Genomic DNA, 23205 nt, shown 5'->3' with positions numbered 1-23205 from the left:
CGAGTAGGGCTGCTCTCTAGCAGCGGCGCTCGGGCTTCTCGGTGCAGTGGCTTCTCTTGTGAAGCACACAGGCTTCAGTAGTTGAGGTGCACGGGTTCAGTTGCTCCGCAGGATGTGGGATCTCCCCACATCAGGGATCCAACCCGTGTCTTCCGTATTGGCAGGTGGATCCTTTGTCACTGAGCCACCAGGGAAGCCCTATGCTGCTGCTAAGTCACTTCAGTCATGTCTGACTCTGTGCGACCCCAGAGACGGCAGCCCACCAGGCTCCCCCGTCCCTGGGATTCTCCAGGCAAGAACACTGGAATGGGTTGCCATTTCCTTCTCCAGTGCATGAAAGTGAAAAGTGAACGTGAAGTCACTCAGTCGGGTCCGACTCTTAGCGACCCCATGGACTGCAGCCTACCAGGCTCCTCTGCCCATGGGATTTTCCAGGCAAGAGTACTGAAGTGGGGTGCCATTGCCTTCTCTGGGAAAGCCCTATAGGTGCACTTTAATCGAGTTGAGGAAGTTCACCTTATTTCCTATTTTTAAAAAATTAAATTTAAAAACAATTAAAAAAAATTTTAAATTATTCATGGCTTTTAAAGTTTATCAAATGCTTTTTCTACATTGGTTGCTATGATCATGTCATTATTTCCTTTTTAGCCTGATAATATGATGAATTATACTGATTTTTTTCAAGTATTGAATTATTCTTACACCCCCTGGGTCATAGTCTGCTCGGTCGTATCATATAATTAAAAAATATATTTATGAATTTTATATGCTAGTATTTCATTAAGAAATTCTGTGTTTACTTACATTCATGAGAGATATTGGCGACCGTTTTCTTTTTTCTTTTTTTCTTTTGTGCTTTGTCTGGTTTGGTATCAGAGTAACACTTGCTTCATAAAATGAATCAGAGAGCATTCCCTTCTCTTCTGTTTTCTGGACGAGATTAGGCACCAGATCTGGGCTCTCCACCCTCGTTTCCCTTTTGGCAACCTTGTCATTGCCTCAGCGCCCCCGCCTTGCCCCCTCCAGGGCCCTGCTACATCCACTGTTAGGCAGAGTGACTTGTCTGAGTTCTTACCTCACATCAGAAATAATTCTATATTCTACTGTGGTTTCCATGACATCATCTGCCATTTTTTTGCCTGGCACCAAAAATCTTAGGTCTCAAGTCCTAGAATATTCGGCCCTGAATCCTTTTCTACATTATCCTCAAACCTCCCATCAAGGACCCCGTGCTGTGCTAGAGCTGGCTCTTAAACTGGCTCATGAGAACCAGTGCTCAAACTTTGAGGAACTTTGTGAGCTGGTTTTTAGAAACAGTCACTATTTAAATAATCTTACAATTAAATTATTCAAAAACAAAGGTTCAGAACACTCAAAAATTTTTATCACTTTCTTGATTATTTCAGTGCAGTTTTCTGTTACCTGTACTCTTGAGGTTATTTCCACCTATTTTATCTGCATGGTAGAAGCACCCTAGAAAGGTGGGCTAACACATCTTCCCAACTTCACCATCAGTGATGGCACCTCAGTAACTTGAACTGGTCATGATGGGAGATTTTCTATCATGGAAGCTGAAAAATTTCACAGATTCAAAGCTGGATGTATTGCTTTGTTGATCAACTGGATTCAAGAAAATGATGGCAGAATGTTACCAGTGCACATTAAACTTAAAATTGTGTTAAGTTTTAACCTGTTACATTATAAATCGTCCCCAAATTGAAGAAATAGTCTTCCAGAATTCAAAGCTCCATCCAGTTCCACAAAAAGGTCACTGTCATGTCACTGGCAAATGAGAGATGTCCTAACGTATGCTTTTGTTGCTTCGGTAATTTATTCATTAATATAAACAAAAATACCCACAAATATTTATGTCAGAACTACATTCATCCCATCAGTGACATGAATTGAGTTTTGCTAAACTGCATACTAAGCAAGCATTTTTTCCAGAGGCTATTTTTGTGAAAATATTGTTGAATTGCAGTTTCAGATTAGCAACTGATACGAGTTTGGCAAAATACATGAAAGAATTCTGTAAGAATAAATTTATATACAGAATTGACAATATAACCTGTTACTGGAAAATCATGGGCTGCATATCCTTTGTATGAGTGAAATTTATTATATATGTGTGTATTCACTCACTTTTTTCCTGGAGCTCTTATCAGTATAATACTGTGAAGACCTTAACCCTTATAAAGATATTACTTTTTTTCTTATCAAGGTATTTCTGACATTTTATTTTAAAGGATGCTTTCATCACCAGACGTTGCACTTCAGGCCAAGTTATGTGTGAAAAAATTTGCTCACTTGACTCAATTCTTCTAAGCCTTAAAATGTAATCCACCTTAAAATGTAATCTGTGGGAGAGGGAGAGGGTGGGATGATTTGGGAGAATGGCATTGAAATATGTATAATATATATGAAACGAGTCACCAGTCCAGGTTCGATGGCACGATACTGGATGCTTGGGGCTGGTGCACTGGGACGACCCAGAGGGATGGTATGGGGAGGGAGGAGGGAGGAGGGTTCAGGATGGGGAACGCATGTATACCTGTGGCAGATTCATTTTGATATATGGCAAAACCAATACAATATTGTAAAGTTAAATAAAATTTAAAAAAAATTAAAAAATGTAATCCACCAATCTACCAGCAGGTGTCACTGTGGTGCAGAGTCACCGTCAGAAGGATTCCAGTTTCCGGCTTCCTGAGTATTGTTGGAGTTGAATTGCTTCCAGTTAAGTTACACACTAAACATCTCCTAAAATCTCTTTATAGAAACATATCTCACACCCAGGTTCTCTTAAAAAAAGGCAGGACAGTTCCAGAGGCACAATCTCCTGGCTCTGTTTGCTTGCTTCTTTTGCATTTTTAACCCTGATGTTACCTGTATGTTCCGAGAGCCCCAATACCTTCCATTTAGCTCTATTCAGAGTATGAGTCATAGCCCAGCATCTTGGGTGTTACCTGGGAGCATGTTTGAAATATAGCATGTCAGACTCTGCCCCAGACCTCGTGAACAAGAATCTGCATTTTACTAATGTCACCAGGGATCTGTATGCACATTCAAGTGAGTGTAAGAAGCACTAATGTAAGTGACTCATACATTGACAGTTTCTGTGAGGCTAAGAACAAGAGGAGAAAATAACTTTCAGCCTCATTGGTCAAGAGAATAAAGTTAGTGGGAAGGAGAGCACCATTTTCCATCTGATATTTTCCTTCTTGCATGTTAAATTGCCTATACTTTTTCTTTCTTTAAAAAAATATTCTGGACAGATAGACTTTTCTGGATTTCCTGCACAACCTGGCCTCAGCCAGCTTCTCCAGTGTTATGTCTTGCCAGCTCCATTCTGCACTCTGTATTTCAGCCACACTAAATTACTTGCCAATGTGACCTTCTTAAAACTCTGATCTGATCTATTTCCCCACTGCTTAAAGTGGCTTCCTCTTGCTCTTCGGATAGAGATCAAAATTTCTGCCATGTTTTATAAAGGCTCCCAAGATCCAACCCTATCTGGCTGTGTGTTCTTCCTCAGAATCTCCATCCTCCTTAGACTCAGTGCTTTGGCCTCAAATGCTCGCTCTCACTCTCTCTCCTGAGCCTTAGTCCATTCTGTTTCCTCTCCCTGGAATGCTCTACCTGCTACCCCAACTCGTCTATTTCCCAGCTGATACTTTCTTTAAAGAACTTGGGAAGCCTGTTCTTCTAAATCCCTCAGATGCACAAAAGTGCTTCATTTGCTGATCCTCTAATACTTGCATTTTTACTTCATGGTGCTTATCATGTCTGTGATGACTATTTCATAGATGTGTATTTTCTCTGATAGACCATTGGTCTGTAAAGGAAGCGGGTATGTCTGTTCTGTTCATCTGAAGACTCTGCTGTGGCCGTCAACACCCTGCTTGGTCTGGTCCTTGATCTTTTCGCTCTCACCACCTCCTGTCACTCTCGCCTCCCCGCTTCCTTTGTTCTTGCTGCTGTTCCCTGAAACCTCTCACTGCGGGTCTGGGTCCTCACTCATCTTCCATGTGGCCATTCCTCGTTTTCTTCAGAGCGTTAAGTCTTTTCGCTGAACCCTAGCAGAATATCTAGAGGCAGACTGATGTCATGGGAGGTTTGGTGATGTGTCTTGGCTTAGGTCTTGCATCATATTTGCCTTTTGTTGGATTGCTTGTTGTCCACTGATAAACACGAAATAGTTGATCTGTATTGTACGCACTTTACAAAGATGTGACTCTGAGCAAAGTTCCCTTTCTCCGTGAACATCTGGTTCCCGAGGTTCGCTGCTCCACAAGCTCAGATGAAGAGAGTGGTTGCCCTTGTGTTTGGGGAGTAATGTGCTGGGGCAAAGGAGACTTGGACGATGAGGGGACTGAATCATAGTCAGGATTGTTTATTATTATTTGGTTTATCTGTTAAAGTCTGAGAAATGTCTAAGACTTTTTCCTTCCTCATTTCTCATGAGTTTACAAAAATAATATTATTGATGCAAGGGAGAGGCTAAAATGAAGCCAAGCCATCCAAGTTGGATTTTTTTCTTAGCACTTAAAAACAAAGCTGTTGTTTTGAGAACAAATGTATGTCTCCATTCTTTCCTTCATGCAGCTCCCTGCTTAGAGAGCATCCACTCTGTGCCACGTCTTGCATTTTCTTTTACCGATTAAAATTGGAGAAGAAAATGGCAACCCACTCCAGTATTCTTGCCTGGGAAATCCCATGGTCAGAGGAGCCTGGCAGGCTACAGTCCCTGGGGTCACCAAATAGTCAAACATGACTGAGCGACTAAACACATGTACTGATTATAACACTACAGCACTCCCTTAGCCCCTGGTGAATTTATCCTTCAAAGCTTTACAGGTTAAACTGTCTGCTCCTGTGGGAAATCCTCCATGATTTTATTCCCTATGAAGAATTCTTCACTCTTTCCCTACCTTGATATGTATAGTTTTATTCACATGATTTAGTTTAACACATAGTTAATTGAGGGCTTCCCTGGTGGCTCAGCTGGTAAAGAATCCTCCTGCAATGCAAGAGACCCCAGTTTGATTCCTGTTTGGAAGATCCACTGGAAAAGGGATAGGCTACCCAGTCTTTGGCTTCCCTGGTGGCTCAGCTGGTAAAGAATCCACCTGCAATGTGCGAGAGCTGGTTTAGATCCCTGGGTTGGGAAGATCCCCTGAAGAAGGAAGCGGCTACCCACTCCAGTATTCTGGCCTGGAGAATTCCATGGACTATATATAGTCCATGGGGTCGCAAAGAGTTGGACACGAGTGAGCAACTTTCAGTTTCACTTCATAGTTAATTCAACAAATATTTGTTAAGTGTCTACCTAGGAAATGTGCTAGGTGTTGGAATGATGAATGTGAAAAAGCATAATGCCTTCCCCAAAAGGTTCACAGCCAGTTTGGGAAGCCTACTCTTGATGGAGAAGACACAACAAAAGTCTCAAACTCAGAAGTAGGAAATCTGATGATGTGTCCGGGAAGCAGACCCTGGCTTGGTCTGGCTGGAGCGCAGGTTTTCAGGAGGGGATGAAGCGGCAGCATGAGATGAAGGGTGAGGCGCGCAGCAGCCCTGCTGCTGACACTAACTACCAGCACATTTGTTTGCCGGGCGCTGGGCACAGTAGTTCCCAGGAACACGGAGACGTTGAGTAAGCTGTGTAACACCACGGATTGTTGGTGATGGAGCCAGAATTTGACCCGGGTGTGGTGCAGTGTGAGAATTTTATCATAGGCAAATCATCAGGCCAACAAGCATTGCATGGGCTCCGTCTATGCATGAAACACTTTTCTACTTACTGTGCCTGTCTGTCTTCCCTAGGAGTTTTGATTTCTCTTAGAGATGGAAACCTCTTTCTGTTCATCTTTGTCAACCTCGTACCTAAGAGAGTGCTTGGGATGAAGCAACCATGTAAGGAGTTATCCTTCTTTCATGCTTTTCCCATCCTTGCCTTGGATCTGAGTTTCCTCTAATTGCTAATCCCAGCATCTTCTTCTCATCCCTTCTTTTTAGATAAGCTTGAGTATTTGCTGGTGAGAAGATTTAGAAGGTAAAAAGGATTGTTATTCTTTTATTTTCCCTTAGGTCATGCTTTTGCGTAAGTGAATCTTTGGACAGAGAGCAACTAAAACGTTCTTTGAAGAAGAAGGACTTGTTTATAAGAAATACCAAAAGCCTAGTGTTGTGCTGATGGCAGATGAGAAACATATTACACCTTACGAGGACAGCCCAAGATGAATACAATTCTTGGCTGTTCACGTTCACTTAAGAGTGAAATGAAAATGGCGAGAACTGGCACTTGCTCCTCTGTGGTTTCGTGTGTGGCACTGGGGACTCCTGGCCACTCACGTGATGAAAAGGGTAATCAGCCGAGCGTTACCTGTGCAATATCAAGAAGCCGTGTCACAGAAGTAATGGTCCTGGGCCCAGTAGCAGAATATGAATAAGAAGTAGTATTAATGGGAGGGGAACTTCCAAGCTTCTAGAACCTACCTAGAGATATCAGCTTCTCTTTTATTTATTTTTAAATTCAAATTGCATATTTATTAAGAATATTGATTCAGAATTAGTTAGTATGAAAACAGAACATTTGGAAAACACAGCCGTTAAGAAGAACTAGGAAAGGAGGGATTGCCCTGCTGGCCCAGTGATTGAGGCTCCATGCTTCCCATGCAGGGGCCTTGGGTTTGATCCCTGGCGGGGGAACTAAAATCCCACATACCCTGTAGTGTGGGCAAAAAACAAAATGAACAAGCAACAGCAACAAAAAAAGAGGAACTTGGGAAGTAAATTCTAGTATACCCACACAATGCAGTATTATCAATCTGTTTTTAGTTGTTTATATTTAATAAATGAGGTAGATCTATAGGAAGTGACTTTACAAAGATACTCGTGATGAAGTGGTCGATGAAAATAGCAAGTTCTAGAGCTCCCAGGTGTGTTTACTATTATTTTTTAAATTTTTATTGGAGTATAGTTGCTTTACAAAGTTGCGTTAATTTCTACTGAACAGTGAAGTGAATCAGCTACATGTACACATATATCCCCTCTTCTTTGGATTTCCTTCCCATTTAGGTCACCACAGAGCACTGAGTAGAGTTCCCTGTGCTGTACAATTCGTAGAGACATAAGCCTCTCTTTTGATACACCTTGTGTGTGTGTATTTATTATTATTATATTGTGTGTATTTATTATTATTATTATTTTTTGCCATTGTTATGAAGCTTTTACTAAGGGTCTCCTGGGAACTAATGCCCATGGGAAGTTGTTTTATTTTCTATTTATTTATTTATTAAAAATATTCTTTTATATTGGAGAAGTGTTCTTGCCTGAAGAATTCCAAGGATGGAGGAGCCTGGTGGGCTGTGATCCGTGGGGTCACAAAGAGCCGGACGTGACTGAGCGACTAACGCACACAGAGTTGTTTAACAGTGTCGTGTTAGTTTCAGGCGTACAGCAAAGGGCTTCAGATGGACATATACATGTATCTGTTCTTTTTCAAATTCTTTTCCCATTTAGGTTATTACAGAGTGTTGAGCAGAGTTCCCTGTGCTACACAGTAGGCCCTTGTTGCTTATCTATTTTAAATATAACAGTGTGTATACGTTCTTCCCAAACTCCCAATTTGCCCCATCCCACCTCTCTTCCCACAGTAACCATAAGTTTGTTCTCTAAGTCTGTGAGTCTTGAGAATTAGGTTTCGTCTAAGAAAACTCTCCTGTTGCTTTGTTTTCTGAAAACACACTTGAAAATAATCACTTACTACTCTTAGACCCTCTAGATGGCCTACATTTCAAATTTTCCCATAGCTAAATATGACAGATCTATACCAATATATCTTTTTCCCATCTTTCCCATTCTGAAATGCTTGCGTATTGCTAAAAATGTTCCATGTGATTCTTAGAGATGGGAAAGGAAAGAAATTGATTGGGAATGGTAGGACACTTGACACAGAAATTTAACATGCAGTGCATTCCTGGAAAAGCGCAGAAGGTAGCCGGCATGTGCAGTTCCTGGGTGTTGCATAGCAGCCTAACAGTCTTCAGAAGAGAACACTACATTTTATTATTGTGTTAATGGATTCACTAGGCCTTACATTGAATTCCTAAATGTTAAGGAAAGTATGACTGTTATCTTAGGTGATGTGTTCATGAGTGAGTTTAAGACCATAAGTTGAAAAGTGTATGAGGTTTGTACTGATGTGCAGTTGTCTGCCTAGCACCTCTTCCTCAGGGGAGTGCCCTCTGCCTAGCTCCCCAGGTCTCGTGGGTGCCCCTCTGCCATTCATCGGGTGCTCTTTCCCCTTCGCAGAGTTGGGTGCAGGCACACGGCAAACAGTGCCCAGCTGTGTTCCACATCACCCTGGCTGTGCTGGTTAGCTCACGGGGAGCCAAAGGATTCATCAATGAACCAAGGATTTGACTTCCATTTCTCTGCCAAGCATGGCCCTGGACTTGCGTAGATTTTATTTTGTTTATTTTTTTTTAATAATTTTATTTACTTCTGTTGGCTGTGCTGAGTCTTTGCTGCCATGCGGGCTTTCCTCTAGTCGGGGCGAGGTAGGGCTACTCTAGTCGCCCTGCTTGGATTCTCGTGGCGGTGGCTTCCGTAGTTGCGGCTCCCAGGCTCTGGAGCACAGGCTCAGTAGTTGTGGCGAAGGGGCTAAGTTGCTCCACTGCACGTGGGATCTGCCTGGATCAGGGACTGAACCTGTGTTTCCTGCACTGGCAGGTGGATTCTTTACCACGGAGCCACCAGGGAAGCCCTATTTTATTTTTCTAATTGGAGAATAATTGCATTACAATGTTATGTTGGTTTCTGCTGTACAACAGCCTGAATCTATAAGTATACACATATCCCCTCCCTCTCGAGCCTCCTTCCCACTCCCAGCATCACACCCACCTAGGTCATCACAAAGCACCGAGCTGAGCTCCCTGTGCTATCCTATAGCTGCTTCCTGCTACTATCTCTTTTACACATAGTAGTGTGTGTGTGTGTGTATATCAGTGCTACTCTCCCAGTTCCTCCCACCCTCTCCTTCTTGGGTAGATTTTAGATGAGGCCTTTCCCAACGCATGAAGATGAACAAGACAGACAGGTACCTCTGCCGAGGAGCAGTTGGCTCCTGTTTTCTCCCTGCCAAAGGGCCTGTGCCCAGCGACCACTCTTCATCTCAAACTGTCCTGAGGGCCTCTACAGATCCACCCACACGTGGAGGACTCTGGCCACAGCTGCAGATGTCTGCTTTCTACCTTTCTTCCTTTCAACTCCTATTCTCAGTAAGTCATCTGCTTTCTTATATTTGTGGACCATGTTAAAACCTCCTTGGATAATATCTCAGGTTCCAACCACGCCACACTTTTCTAGATGGAGTTGAATGTGGACATCACTGCGGCTTAGAGGAAATTCTTGTAGCTACTCTGAATCCCAGGGAGTTCGTCAGGTGGCACTGGAGGAGTGGCCTCTTCTTGCAAAGCCTGCACTGGAATTTTTATTTTCCCAGGAAACCTTTCCTTAATGGCTCAGTAGGTAAAGAATTTGCCTGCAATGCAGAAGACACAGGAGATGCATGTTTGATCTCCCGGTTGGGAAGGTCCCCTGGAGGAAGAAATGGCAACCTGCTCCAGTATTCTTGCCTGAAGAATCCCATGGACAGAGGAGCCTGGTAGGCTAAATCCATGGGATGGCAAAGAGTTGGACACGCCTGAGTGACGAAGTGCACAGAAGAAACCTTTTAAGCTGAGTCGAATGAGTTGATCAACTTTGGAGCCACTTGAGAGATAAGAGAACAAAACCGCTACTCTTCCTGGAAAAGATGGAAAGGGTCAATGAGAAGAATTATTTATACCTCTCGCTGCCACCTTCAGCAGGCAGTTAAGATTGCCCTATTGAGTGGCCTCTGCTTATTAATAGAAGGAGTGAAGAAAGAAAAATGGAGTTAATGTTGCCATGAAGACATGACAGAGCCTCTGGTTTCCAGGATTGGCCTGAAATGAATTAAAGCCAGATTACACCAACAAATCTGTCACGCCGCCCTGCAAACAGGAAGCCTCCGCTGGGCCAACAGGAATTAGTCACGGCACACACTGGCAAACCCTACCAGACCAGGGAATGAAAAATCTGCTTCATCTGCAAAAACGAACTCTTGGAATTTGTACAGTGTTTTCCATTACCCACTTTCTTTTCTCCAAAGGCCGGTCATCAGATCTGCTTGGCTGGCTTCTGCTTCTGCTGTACCATTAAGCGTAGAAATTGGTATGTGAAACGCGATCCCAACTAGCCGTGTGTCTTTGGATTCAGTGACCTCATCGTTCAGGACCTGAGTTTCACCTTCTGCAAAATAATGAAGTTGGCACCTCAGGATCCTAGTACTTTAACTCTTTTTTGGAGATTAGAACATAGTGTATAAGACATTTATTGCCCACCTGTGAAGTGCTCATCTGATGATACAAAATGTTGTCAGTGAAGTTTTTTTTCAAGAGTTTTCAGTGTCTAACCAGCAAGGACCTCCTGTAGAGCACAGGGGGCTCTGCTCAACATGATGTGGCAGCCTGGATGGGAGGGGAGTTTGGGGGAGGATGGACACATGTGTATGTATGGCTGAGTCCTGTTCGCTGTCCACCCCAAACCAGCACAACATTGTCAATAGGCTATACCCCAAAACAAAATAAAAAGTGTTTTTAAAAAAGACTTTCCAGTGTCTGTGGGGTGATGTGCATTTAGAAAATGTGTTCTAAAAACAGGGATAAGGTCAACAGAACTGAACATACTTAAAAGACATTTAACAGTGTGTCCGAATGGGTTTTTCCCTGCCCCAGAATTGTAGCTGGAGAAAGGTCCTGCATACATATTACAAAGACAGTCTTGAGCACACGAGGCCAGAGCTGCCTGCCTAGGGCTTACTGGGAGGGACCAGAACCACGCGGGTCCCAGCCCCACCATCCACTGTCATGAGAGTGGGTGGGGAGGGTGGAGGAGTCTTCATTGAGTGAACAGCACAGTATCCCAGGTGAAAGACCATTGCCTCCCATTCCTAACCCATTCCTAAAGCCTAACAAGAAGGCTTCCAGGAGAATTTGTCTTAAAGATGGGAGGGAACTTTAAGACATAAAGATTGGCAGCTCGCTCCTTGACTGGGCCTGTGTCAAGCTGTCAGCCTCCAGGGGCACCCTGATTCTCCTGTCTGTGCCCAGCGAATGTTTTCAGGGTTAGTGGAGGAGCAGACTGGAATCCTAGGGCAGAGCTTACGTTGTCCTTTTCAGTCTCAGGTTTGCAGACGCCCTTAGGCTAACAGAGTTCAGAGCTAGAGATTTCTGAGGATGAAGGGCCCGTCGGAGGAGGCCAGGCTAGCAGGCTTGATGGGTTTTAATACAAGATGTTTGTGGAAAGGACTGGGCAGCTTGCACCTCATTCCAGTTCTCCATCGGCCTTACCAGGTGCAGAAGAGAGGACTCCAGCAGTCTTGGCCACTCCCCATCAAGAGTGCCAGGTTTCCCTAAGAAGCAGCAGTGAGCCTGCCAAGTGAGCGGAGAAATGGTGGCACCCTTCTGGGTGAGGTCGTCGGTCATGGAGGGTGCTGGGTGAAAGCTAATCTTTTTCTCAGAGTGTCATCACCTACTTGGCAGCCACCAGGAGTGGACAGAACTAGACTGAGTGAGAGCGAGTTTGGGAAGGGCCCCTTACCATACAAGGAGACTCTGGTCTACCACCCATCTCTCTTCCCAACACTTGAGGGACATAAAGCTAGAAAAAGAAGAAGCAGGTGTCTAATGGCATCTAAACCAGATGACAAGGCTTTCTGGTATCTATCAGGTACTGGAAATCTACTGAATCTGCTCCATGCTGTTAAGGGAGCTATTGCCCAGTGGGGAAGAGGGAATCCACGTAGCCCAAATGCAGGCAGCTCCTGTTCCATACTTATGCTCCACTAAGCTGAGAAAATTTAAACATTAAGTTAAAGTGTCATGATGGCAGACTAACTCTGCTTGGGAACACTCAAGGATTCAGTCGAATACAGGAGACAGGCTCCATTAACTTTAGGACAAATACAACTGATAAGTGATATAGGTAAAATAAAATGCTGGTGGGGGCGGGATGCTGAGGCAGGCTGGATGGATTCTGATTGGAAGTGAACGGCTGCTCTGAAGAGGTGACATCTGAGCTGGAAAGCAGGAATTTGAAAGAAGGAAAAAAGGGTGGGCTTTCTCGGTAGAAGAACCAGAATCAAAAAGACAGAGAGAGCAAATAGTGAATAATCGGTTCTGATTAGAACAGAGAAAGGGAGGGAGGGAGGTTAGAGTTTAAGGCTGTGCCTACTTGCTCCCCAGGTGGTGCTGGTGGTAAAGAACCTGCCTGCCAATGCAGGAGATGCTAGAGATGTGGGTTCACTCCCTGGCTTGGGAAGATCCCCTAGAAGAGGGCATGGCAACCCGCTCCAGTCTTCTTGCCTGGAGAGTCCCATGAACAGAGGAGTCTGGCAGGCTACAGTCCATGGAGCTGCACAGAGTTGAACATGGCTAAAGCGACTTAGCACAACTTGCCTCAGCTCACTTTTCCAGCTCTAAGGATTGCCGTCTTTATGCTTACTGACAATGAAAAGCCACTGAAGTATCTGAGAACACAGTTTAGAATATTTTAAAGGTATTATTCTGGCAGAGGGAGAGTTGGAGGAAGAAAAGAGCAGAGAAGAGTGGGCACTGGGCAAGATTTTGCAGCGGTTCAGTTGAGAAGTAATGAGTGTCTGAGTCAGAGCGTGACAATGAGGATGAGGATCACTGTGGCTCTGAGAGGTAGTGAGAGTCACTGGATGGGGGTAAAAGCTGAGTAAGAAAGAGTCCAGTACAGCTTCCGGCTTGGTCTACTAAGTAGATGAGAAGTGCTATGAAGCATGAGAAGGGAAACAGATTTTGTAGGGGAAGAAGGAGAGAGACAAGAGAATAATAATGACCAACCTTTATTAAGCCCCAGGACTTCCCTGGTGGTCTAGGGGGTGGTTAAGACTCCGCCAATGCAGGGAGTGTGGGTTCAGTCCCTGGTCAGGGAACTACGATCCCACATGCTGCATGCCCAAAAGATAAAATAGTAATAATAATAGAAAAATTTTAAACAGTTTGCTCATTTTGGGAGTTGGTCCAGTGGTTAACACCCTGTGCTTCCAGAGCAGAGGGCACCGGTTCGATCCCTGGTCAGGGAACTAAGATTCCATGTGCTGTGTGGTACATCTGAAAGAAAAAGTCTCCACTTGGCATCAGCACTTTTCTCAGTGATTTATACATATTAATTCATTTCATCCTCAAAACAACTTTAAGAATAGATACTATTAAGTATCACCATCTTACAGATGAGGTTAGATAACAACTTTGGTTTTCTGTGTGTCAAATTTGAGGTACTCATTCAAATATCAGATGGATGTACAGTATATGTGTGTGTGCTAAGTCTCTTCAGTCATGTCCAACTCTTTGCAACTCCAAAGGCCAAAAGCCTGGCCTTTTCCTGCCAGGCTCCTCTGTCCATGGAATTCTCCAGGCAAGAATACTGGAGTGGGTTGCCATGCCCTCCCCCCGAGGATCTTCCCAACCCAGGGATCGAACCTGTCTCTCTTACATCTCCTGCATTGGCAGGTGGGTTCTTTAGCACTAGCGCCACTTGGGGAGCCCAAATGTACAGTAGGTTTTTGGAAATTTCAGTCTTAATCAGGGAGGGGAGTTTTGGCCGGATACTTGAGAGTATTCCATGGATGGTAATCTTTGCATCCTGAAAGTGTCTGGGGGCAGCATGCCCTATTATAAGACTGAGAGAGACCCTGGGAAACCAGGAACTCCACCACTGAAAGAACAGGGAGGAGAGGAGTGTGGCAGGGATGGCTGGCTGCTCACTGTAATCCGTGCCTCTTCTTCCTGGGCATATCTCCCAGGATCCCTTGCAGCTACGTGTGGTGGGTTGCTAGCCAGGAGGATGTGTAAGCCTACGTGATGTGGCCATAATCCATGCAGCCTTTCATGTAGGCTTTTCTGTGTTCCTTTCTCTTCTAGCTGACTAGGCTGGAGACCTCCAGGGAGACTCTCATATGTAGTTAACAAATCCTTCATCAGCCTGGGTCTCTAAGTGACTGCGTGGAGCAGAGCATTCCATACCCTCATCACCAACCAGGATGACTTGAGATTACACTGGGCTCATAAGTGAGTAAGGAATTCGTGTCTGTTGTGATTGAATCATGTAATTCTGAGTCTACTCTACAGTAGTTACCTACCCTAACCAAAGCAGAGAGAACTGCAAAAGACATTAAGAAAAGCAAGGAGGGATGAGAATTTATCTCTGTAGTTGCCTCTTATGCAGAATTGTTATTTCTATCACAAGGGAGCATTTGGTTAGGTTCGATCCAGTGACTTCCTTTACTCTAAAATTTGTCACAGAACGGGTGAAAACCTAAATCCTGGGGTGACATTTTTTTTTAAAAAACTGTCTTCCCCAAATCCCTTCCCAAGCTTTTGATTGCGTCTGCTGTCACTCTTGAATTAGGAGCAAGTCTCGGCTGAAACTTGCCCCACACAATGCTGCAGCAACAAGCTTATTGCCTCCTTTCAACCATCTGACTTGCACATGCTCTACTCTGTACAGTCTATCAGGGTCCCCTTTCTTTGCAGGCACAGCACAAAGTGAAGGTCAATCAGCACATAATTGTAGGAACATTGCTGTGTTGAAAGCAGACTTCATTACCCTCTGTAAGTGCTACCTGATATTGACTGAGACATCACAAGGAGAAAAAAAGCTTAATGCATCCTGCATATTTTGTAATGCAGTGTATTGTGATTACTGTGGAGGATGTATTAGAACTTCGGTTGGAAACGAAGCACCTTTCTGACAGCATTTTGCACAGGAATGTTGTAATGGGTTTTGCAGACAGAAAACATACTGTCCAAATCATCAGAACCCACATTTCCTACATTTTCTAGTATCAGCTGCTAAGTCACGATTCAGGCACATACTTTACTGCACATGGCATTTCAGGCCACCTGCAAATGTGAACCTCGTGTGTGTGTGTGTGTGTGTGTGTATGAAAGTGTGAGCAAGAGACCTACAGAGACTGGACAGGGAAATGAAATGCCCAAAGGGAACCCTAAATAGACCTCATCCACTTGTACAATTGGCATCCTCCGTGTTAAGATGAACTTGGGTGGCAAAATACTTAACTGTCATTTAAACAGAATAAAGTCCCACATAACAGGAAAACCTACGTTGGAAGTAAGACTCAGTTCACACTGAGCTCCACGGGAAAGAGAAAGAATTGAATGTGCTCCTCCCTCTTAAGCATATCCGAGAGACAGCCAGTCTCGTAAATTTCACATCAACCTAGTTTGGCCTCGAAACCAAATCTGCTGTAATGCTATTTGTAGATATAGATTGCTGTCTTTTTCATTACCGTTATCAAATGATGCATTTGCGGCTCAGCTCCGAACTCCTTGACCCATTAAGTGGATTAGATTGCCTGTTGCCTTTGTCCTTTTAGCTTTTGCTTTATCCTCAAATATTCCACCCTTTTATTCTGTGCATCTAATATACAGGCATGATTCTGCATGGCATGCACAGACATATGCTTGTAATTCCAATTAGCCCAGTGGCCCCAGCCCTTCTGTTTTTTTAAGAGGACTGTGTTCAAATCTCTCATCAGAGTCATCAATCCTTCCCTGCAGCACAGCAGCAGCTGAAACCCTCTGAGGAATGGCATGTCACAAGCCCAGCTCAGGGCTCCTTGTCGAGCTACACTCAGCAAATTGAAGATCATGCTCCCTATTAAGCTCCCGGCTGGTGCATCACGGTAGACTCATTTTCAAGAGCAGCTTACACCCCCCACCCCACTTCGTCTTGTGAATGATAATCACTACTCCAGCCCACAGGAGCTGCAGCAGAAAAAATTAATTCAGGATAAGTCTTGATGGTATTATTAATGTCAAACAGATGCTCTTGTAGGGCTCAAGAAAAGCTGGGGGGAAACAATTGATGAGAGAGACAAAAGACCAATGATTCAGTCCTGACTCTTGAAGCCAAGGGATAACTCCAGTGGGCTTCCATGATTGGCCAAACATTTATTGAGGGTCCACCATGTGAGATGTACTATGTTGGGTAATGGGGATGCAGTTGGGGTTGAGTGAGACAAGCATTCTCAGAAGCAGCTACTCAAGGAGCTGTAGAGTTGGGCAAGTAATCACAGTAAAGAGCAGTAGCAATTGCTATGATATGTGCACTTAAAATTAAACATTCAGAAGGGGCCCCTAACATATTGTTGGGAAATCAAGGAAGACTGCCTGGAGAAGGTGACATTTGGGTTGAGGTGTGGCAGAGGGGTAGAAGAGCTCTTTTCATAGGAGAGCTCTGGGTTTTTGGTAGGTGATAAAGAATACTTGGTAGCTTGCTTCCACGTGGCCACTGTTAGCTGGATAATCCCATGGGCAGAGAAGCCTGGCAGGCTACAGTCCATGGGGGTGCAAAGAGTCGGACACGACTGAGCGACTAAGCACAGCACGGTTGCTTTACCATGTTATGAGTTTCTGCTGTATGGCACAGTGAATCAGCTATACCCATACATAAATCCCCTCTTTGTCACCAGAGAGTGCTGAGTCGGGTTCCCTGTGCTGTACAGCAGCTTCTCATTAGTTATCTACTTTGTACGTAGTGCCAGGAGAATCCCTCTATTTTAAGCTTCCCAACAGACATTTGTTAAACCATGGCTGAGACTCCACTGAAATCCTCACTGATAACCAGGAAGCGTTTCCCCAGCAGACCTTTCTCTCTTACGTGCCCGTATTTCATAGATTCACGTGCTGTCCCAGTGACATCTGAGGAAGGTGTGAGCACACAGTCCCCCTCACCTCGAGACCTCCTCTTCCTGATCATCGGTGTTCTCCTGACTTCTTATCCAGCATTCCCTGATGTTGAGGGGAGGAGTGTGGAAATCATGGCACAAAGAACTGCTTTGTGAGAGCTGCAGATTGGCTCTGATGGTTAATCTCCCATGGAAACCTTTTGTTTAAGCAATTAAGAATTTGGGTAGAGGGCATTTCTAGGGATTAATGGCCAGGTGTTAAAAACCTGATTGCTTACAACCTAGTCAATGACTGTTTATCAGCAGGAAATGACCTGCTTCAAGGTGACTGATGATATTTACTCGGAAAATTAGATGAACAAGGACACAGGTACGTTTTGAGGGATTCAAGGCTGACAGTATAGAGAGGCTGACAGTGTTCTTAGGCAAGACTAGCTTCTGGGTTTGCTTGTTGAAGCATTTTGCTTTTGGTTTTAAACAGAGGAGCTGTTCGTAAACATTCTTTTAAGGGTATTATAAACGGCTAAAGTCAAGAAATGAGAAATGTATCAGTATCACTATTGTTCAGATATTTAATGTTCAGCAGGAAGCTGAAATTATATGAGGCAATGGAAAGCATAATCAAAATTAGCACCCTGCTAAATCAGATGTTGTCATTTCTTACCTGCATGACCATGGACAAGTCACTTCACTTCTAAGTTTATTCATGTGTAAAATGAGGCTTGTGGAAGAAGTGATCCCAAAGGTATTCCCAGCCCTGTCATTTTGCAAGTATAGCTGCTGATTATTATCAAGTCATCTAGAGAAAATTTGATGCAGTCAGAAATACGGTATTGTATCGGTGTAACGCTATTTTTTTTTCTGAGGCAGCCAAAGACTTCTGCACACACTGGTCACATGGGCTACTTGGCCACCTGCTTCGTGACCGAGTGGGCTGCCTGTGAGATACCATGCTTCCCACTCTCGCCAACCCTGTCTCAGGACCTGATGTGCCCACCCTCTTGCTGTTCCTCCTGGTCTTGTCCATAGACAGCCTTTGCTATGAATGAATCAGGAAGGATAATCCATACTTCATGCCAGATGTGGATGAAGGTTCTGAATAATGGAGAAGCTATTGGAGAGAGAGTCAGTGTGAGCGGAGATACCATAGTATGAAGCCTATGGGAAGTTCATGGGGCTGGAAGGGAAAGATGGGGCCCTGAGGCGTTCGTGCCTCGGTCCCCGGTTACGGTGATACTTGGATAGCCAGGACTAAGGAAAGGTCCCTTGTTAGAAAAGGCAAGTCAGGAGTTAAGGTCTCTTTGTGGGGTTCAAATGATGACATTCTTTTCTTCCAAGAACAATCTTCTGCAACCAAGGGCACATTTCACATTTTGTGCATTGCATCTGAAGCTATAAATTCCACAGGCGTTGTATGGAGCACAGAGACCACTAGAATCACCAGGATTCCCTCAACGGCTCTGTGCAGGAGGTGTTATTGTCACCACTTAGCAGGTGAGAATATTGAGGCTTGCCTCAGATAAATAATGTTCCCACGGCCATGCAATTGAAGTCAGATACGAATTTTTGTCTGTCTGACTCCAGGCAGGACCTGTTATATCACACTCATTCTCCCCTCCCAGGGAAAACACAGAGCTGATAAGCTACCTCCAAATAATTGGCAGTGAACTATGAATTTATGTATTTAATTTTAACTCCAAATGGAAGCTAACCCTTCCACGGTGTCACCATGAGCCCAAGCACTTTCCATGTGTGACCTCATTTAATGCTCGCAATGTGCCTTGGACACAGCTACTATTATTAACTCCATTTTTCATATGGGAAAAAGAGTCACAGAGCAACTGAGTGGCTTATCCAAGATTCCACAGCCAGTAATTGGTGGATTTCAACTCTCATGGCATCGACAATTAACAATATCTTAGTGCCTCTTTCGATGATGTGTTCCTGTTGATTCTGGAAGGTAAAGAGTAAGAGAGAACACCAAGAAAACCAGTAAAAGATTGGAGTGGAAAAGGTTTACCCTGCACACCACATGGTTTTGTTTTCATAAGGAGGAGCAGGGCAGGGACGAGGGAGCGCGAATTTTCTGTGTCATCCCATCCTCACCAGAGAGGCTGGAGGGCCGGCACCAGCCCCTTCTCACTCAGACACAGTGGGATTCACCTCTGGCAAGGGAAGCAAAGGACAGAAACATAAGCTGCCATCAATTGATTTCTTTTCAAACATTAGAGGGGAAAAAATAGGCAGATGATAACTCAGCACTTTAAGGCTCTGCAGATTAGGATGGTGTTAATCAAATCTGTAGGACAAAGTGGGCAGCATTAGATGGAGCAGAGAGTCATGCCTAGAGGTTGTCGCGTGCTGTGTGCTCTGACTGCCGCAGCTGCTGCCCTAACTGGTTTAATTTTTCCCAAAGCCAATAAAATCGAGGGGGAGGAGACACCACAGAGTGGGAAGAGCCCGGGGCTGAAGAGTTAGGACGCCTAAACATTTCTTAGCAGTCTTACTGATTCTCAGGTCTGTATGAGTCTACAGTGCCATACGGTTATTTTTAAAAGTGAGCACAGTTGTGTTTGCACTGTCAGTCGTAAAGCACAGAGAATAAAGACCATCGGAGATGATGGTCCTGTTTTACTCTGTCCACCCAGAAGAGGGTACCAGGTCCAGGCACCATAATCGGAGAGGGTACAGCCAGAACGGGCACCCAGGGCACTTGTGATGATTCACCCCAAAGAGAGGGGAGGATGATGACAGGGGAGGGGCTAAAGGCTGGAAAAGAAGCTGTCCCAAATAGTAATAGAAATTGACCTTGGGCACTGGGGGGAACGACACTTTCCTAGAAAATCAAAAAGAAAAACCTACTGCTACTCAGAACAACATGTAAAGTTCGTACAATCAAGTATTCTTTTATTTCAATATGAGCTTTTATTTTTTTAGATTTATTTGGCTGCATCGGATCTTTGTTGCATCATGAGGGGTCTTTCGTTGCACGGTGCTGGCTCAGCAGTTGTGGCGCCTGGGTTAGTTGCTCTGCAGCATGTGGGATCTTAGTTCCCCAATCAGGGACCGAACCTGTGTCCTGTGCACTGCAAGGCAGATTCTTAACCACTGGACCACAGGGAAGCTTCCCAGCCAAGTACTCTTGGTAGTTGCATTTTGCTATTATAACCAAAAGCTGGTTTTCCCTGCTACGCTTTTAAAATTGCACCCCCACCCGACCCCTTTCTCTGTCCCATCTGCCTACTTAAATTTCCTCGATAGTGTTTATCAACACTGGGCATGCTTTCTTCTCTTATTTATTTATGATCTTAGAAATTATGCTCACAAGGGTGTTCATTATGTATTTTCCTCCTGCTTTATTCTCAGAGCCTAGATTTGTACCTGACACAGAGTAGGTTCTCAGTAGATATCAACTGGGAGAAGGAAATGGCAACCCACTCCAGTGTTCTTGCCTGGAGAATCCCAGGGACAGAGGACCCTGGTGGGCTGCCGTCTATGGGGATGCACAGAGTCGGACATGACTGAAGCGACTTAGCAGCAGCAGATATCAATTAATAGCAGGTGTTAATGGATGAGTGAGTGAATGAATGGAGAGACATCAGCACAGAAGCAGTGAGATATGGAGCAGAGAGGGTGGTTCACGTGTCTCACTGCCTGGATGCTAGAAGCATGGATGACTCTGACCTTGGGAGAGTGTGAAAGTCTCATCAGGTGGAGGCTGAATTTGATGATCATCTCTAGACCAGTAATTTTATGAAACTTTGGGGAGGTGGAGGGAATGGATGGAAATCGCTTTCTGAAGATCTGACATAAGGTATGGCTCTGAGCTGTTGCCACAAACTGGACAAAATGAAGTCTACAATGAAACATAAAGGTTTTCCATTGTGGAGGAGCTTGCCATCAGGGTGGAAAAGGTGCTTGCTTAGTTTGAGTGGTCTTTGGTGCCAAGAGAGATTTTTGAAAAATTTTATTGGAATATAAAAACCGACGAAACTGTTAGTGGAACTTCCCTGCCACAGCTGAAGGTTAACAGTAGGGAAAGGCTGTGCCATTTCTCAATATTCTAGGGCAGTGGTCCCCGGCATTTTTACCAGGGACTGGTTTCGTGGAAGGCAATTTTCCCATGGACAAGGTGGGGAAGGTTTTGGGATGATTCAAGTGCGTCACCTTTATCGTGCACTTTATTTCTGTTACTATGACATCAGTTCCATCTCAGATCATCAAGCATTAGATCCCAGAGGTTGGGGACCCCTGCTCTAGGGAAATCCTTTCTCTTCCTAGCTTCTAGTGGTTGCCGGCCGTCCTTGATGTTCCTTGGCTTGTAGACAGATCACTCCAGTCTCTGCCTCTGTTGTCACATGGCGCTCTCCTTGTCTGTCTTCTGTCTGTGTTAAAACTTCCCCGCTTCTTTTTTGTTTTAACTTTTAATTTTGTATTGGGGTATAGCTGATTAATGATGTTGTGATTGTTCCAGGTAAAGAGCGAAGGGACATATGCATACATGTATCCATTCTTCCCCAAACTCCCCTCCCATCTAGGCTGCCACATAACCTTGAGCAGAGTTCCCTGTGCTACACAGTAAGTCCTTGCTGTTTATCCATTTTAAATATGGCAGAGTGTACATGGCAGTTTGGGATGGACAGAAACTTCCCACTTCTGATAAGAACATTGAACATCGTATCAGGGCTGTCCCTAATCTAGTATGCCTCATGCTTTACTTGATTATATCTGCAAAGACCTTATTTCCAAATCAGGTCATATTCAGAGGTCCTGGGAGTTAGGACATGAATATATCTTTTGGGGAGAGAAACAATTATACTCACTACAGAACACATCAAAAACACCAGACTGGGCTCCTGAGCCTTGGATGAATCAATTTCTTCCTGGAAGGTCAAAGTTTGCCTCTCACCCTGACTTTTGGGGATGGTGTGTGTAGTAGGAACGGAGATCCTTTTGTTATCGCCTTCCTGTATTCAAAAATGGCAGGAGAGTTCACTCTCCCAAACTTTGACTTTGTAGGTAAAATAAAACATGAGTGAAAACAAAAACCAATTTCATTTCAAAGTCTTTGCTTGGGTCTTTGCCTAACCAAGGTACAGCTCTCAGGGGGCAGATGTCTCTATAATGAGATTGTAGTTAATATTATGGTTGCTTCTCCTTGGATGAGAAACTGCCGATCGCTTTTCCTCTCCCTTGCCAGCGATTGGCTCTAGCCGATTTGGACTGATGTGATGTATTTATTCTTCATTCATACAACAAATACCTATTCAGCTTCTATTACTGAAGGTGACAGAAGGTAACATCTTTAGAGCCAGATTTCTCTAAAGTGTGGCTAAAAATCCCCTATGTGTAAGGTTGTGGCCTCTGCGAATTATTGACTTTTTTTTTTTAACTTTTAAAGATCAGTGTTAAAAAGATGTCTAAAAGATCATGGAGAAAAATGAAAGTTTGTCCAGAAAATGACAATATGCAGATAGCTTTCAGTTGACACATAGGTCTTCATAACTCTGCTGAAGGTGCTGAGGATATGGTAGCAAATAGGGCAAGGCAGAGAATAGACTTGTTTGAAGTTTCTGCAAAGAAAAGCCAGGGTCCCTCTCCCATTGGATATGAACAGGGATCTGTCACTGTCACAGATGCTGAGTTTGAGGGAACCAGCCCTACCATAAAGCTGATGCTTTATTCTTCAGAATCAGTCAGTTCACTCGGTCATGTCCGACTCTTTGCGACCCCATGAATCGCAGCACGCCAGGCCTCCCTGTCCATCACAAACTCCCAGAGTTTATTCAAACTCATGTGCATTGAGTTGGTGATGCCATCCAGCCATCTCATCCTCTGTCGTCCCCTTCTCCTCCTGCCCCCAATCCTCCCAGCATCAGGGTCTTTTCCAAGGAGTCAACTCTTCGCATGAAGTGGCCAAAATACTGGAGTTTCAGCTTTAGCATCATTCCTTCCAAAGAAATTCCAGGGCTGATCTCCTTCAGAATGGACTGGTTGGATCTCCTTGCAGTCTGAGGGACTCTCAGGAGTCTTCTCCAACACCACAATTCAAAAGCATCAATTCTTCGGCCTTCAACTTTCTTCACAGTCCAACTCTCACATCCATACATGACCACTGGAAAAACCATAGCCTTGACTAGATGGACCTTTGTTGGCAAAGTAATGTCTCTGCTTTTGAATATGCTATCTAGGTTGGTCATAACTTTCCTTCCAAGGAGTAAGCATCTTTTAATTTCATGGCTGCAGTCACCATCTGCAGTGATTTTGGAGCCCCAAAAAATAAAGTTTGCCACTGTTTCCACTGTTTCCCCATGTATTTCCCATGAAGTGATGGGACCAGATGCCATGATCTTAGTTTTCTGAATGTTGAGCTTTAGGCCAAC

At 44.3% G+C, this 23205-nt stretch overlaps 1 protein-coding gene across 1 annotated transcript in view; it reads left to right on the top strand.

The window, feature by feature from the left end:
• FUT10 (fucosyltransferase 10) overlaps positions 1-23205 on the top strand; it is a 132845-nt gene that overhangs the window by 93428 nt on the left and 16212 nt on the right. The window lies entirely within an intron of this gene.

This window comes from Bos indicus x Bos taurus, chromosome 27 (genome assembly GCF_003369695.1).
Source record: "Bos indicus x Bos taurus breed Angus x Brahman F1 hybrid chromosome 27, Bos_hybrid_MaternalHap_v2.0, whole genome shotgun sequence".
NCBI classification, from domain to species: Eukaryota; Metazoa; Chordata; class Mammalia; order Artiodactyla; family Bovidae; genus Bos; species Bos indicus x Bos taurus.
The sequence above is the reverse complement of the archived record's forward strand: the minus strand, read 5'-3'. Positions and strand labels throughout refer to the sequence as shown.